Here is a 2,013-nt window from a genome sequence, read left to right on the forward strand (position 1 = left end):
TCAGTGTCTTTTTGAGACAGGGTCTCTCTATGAAGCTGAGTATAACATTCAACTTGACAGTCTTTTGCCTTAACATCCCAAGGGCAAAGATTACAGGCTCCCCATAGCAGCCACCTTAATAGGAGTGAGGAGACCACTCCTTAAAATTCGTTCTCCACTGAGCCTAGACCCTGTGTGTCAGACATTTATAATGTGAATATAAGAGTGAATAACTCAACAGTTAAATTGACTTTGCTTCCCAAGGTTTATTCAATTATGAAATGGTCTCTGAGAAGGTAGTATTGTGGTGGCCCATGCTTTAATCCCAGAATTTGGGAGGCAGAAGCAGGCCAGTTTGTGAATTTGAGGCCAGCCTGTTCTAAGGAGCAAGTTCCAGGAGGGCCAGGGATACACAGAGAAACCCCACTTAAACAAACAACAAACAAATAAAGACAACTTGAATTTGAATTGTCAGATTCCAAAGCTGCTACTCTTTTTTTTTTCTCTGAACTTCAAGGGATTTGTATCCACCTACTGGATGCTCAGTCTTCAGCAGGAGCAGCTTCTCCCAAGGTTGAAGTCACCTCCTGCTTAGAGTCACCTCCCTAGCCTCATTCCACTCCCCACAAGGGAAACAAATCATAAGAATGAGGCCCTTTTGAGTTAAAACCCGAGGATCCCACACATGTTAGTCTGACAGAGATGCTCTGGGGTCCAGGTGCAGGACAAGGGGGCTGGCCAGCTCTTGCCTTCCACCCCCTGTGCTCAACCATGGATCAATTCTTCCAGGTCAGCTTGCAAACTGAGCCTCCCAGGGCCCCTGTCTCTGGAGTGTTTATCCTGGATGCCTGCAGGCCAGTGCTGGGCTGAGTCACTTCCTCACCTTAATTCTCTCCTAATACCTCTCCTTTCTCCCCAGCTTAACTTGGCACCACCTGGGTGTGGAATGTCTGGGGAAGCACAGGTGGGTCAGCTGAGCTGTCTGCCCAGTTCTTACACTCAGGGCTGGATGCAGAGGCCAAAGGGAAGCCAGATTTGCTCTGCTGGCTCTGGAGCTCCCATCTTAATCCCCTTTGCAGGTTGGCTCTCTGTAAGTGGGAATCCATCTCAAGGCTTTAAAGCAGGAGTGTGGGCTGTGGAGCAGGGCCTGGGAGGATGGAGTAGAGGGTGGAAACAAAGGGGTTGGGGAATGGATGCTGTGTGTTCCAGAAGCTGCTGGCTCACCGGCCTCTCCTCAGGAAGCTCCCCTCTTCAATCCCTGAAAGAAAAGGACTGATCACAGAAGGCTAAGTTCAAAGTTATGTTGTGTGTGAATGATGCTATGGTTTGAATGTAGTTGCCAAAAGATGCAGACTGGCTAAGGGAGCCTGAGCACCTGAGATTGGTTCTTCCCGTTCGTGAGAAGACTGTGGGTCACCGCGTGGACACTGTTTCCTCACCCATGTCATAGAGGTGATTCCTGCCATGTGAGATTGGTTTGAGGAGACAACAGAGTCAACATGAGAAATGGTCAAAATCATAATTGTGAGATCAGTTAATAGTTGCACACTGTGGTAAAGTAAATCTAAATGCCAGACAAATCACATAGCATAAACCATCATCCCTTCCAGGAACCACCACTGCCACCCATGTTTTGTCCTTCTTTTCTGAACTCCTCAAGCTTCTTCTAGCTGCTTTTCATGATGTGGTCATGGCACTAGTGGAAATCAGGAACTCTCCTGCCTCTCCAAGCTGGTCTCTTTCACTCTGAGTCTTCACCTCCCTCTTCATGTCAGAGAACAGACCACAGGACTCTCTATGTATTCACCCATCCCCCTCTCCAAGCCCTCCACCTGGTAATGATTTCCTATGGAGTCTCCCAGGTGTCTCCATGGGGACATTTCCTGCTCCAATCTCCATGGCAACTCTCCAAGTTGCCATGGTGACACTTAAGTGATTATTTGGAGACCCCTAAATAAATCACCCATAGTGGTCTATGTTAGAAGTATTTGGCTCTGGTTCTTGTGTTGGGGGCCAGGATAGGGGCCCAGGCTT

At 48.2% G+C, this 2,013-nt stretch overlaps 1 long non-coding RNA gene across 1 annotated transcript; it reads right to left on the reverse strand.

The window, feature by feature from the left end:
• Nucleotides 1-220: 220 nt before the first annotated feature.
• On the reverse strand, nt 221-1,788 carry LOC131920115 (uncharacterized). The gene is made up of 2 exons (XR_009381508.1): nt 1,355-1,788; nt 221-1,237 (listed from the first exon to the last, which is right to left on the reverse strand). It is a non-coding gene; the product is annotated as an uncharacterized LOC131920115 (long non-coding RNA).
• Between the last annotated feature and the right edge of the window lie 225 nt (nt 1,789-2,013).

Source organism: Peromyscus eremicus, chromosome 9, assembly GCF_949786415.1.
Source record: "Peromyscus eremicus chromosome 9, PerEre_H2_v1, whole genome shotgun sequence".
Lineage (NCBI taxonomy): Eukaryota > Metazoa > Chordata > Mammalia > Rodentia > Cricetidae > Peromyscus > Peromyscus eremicus.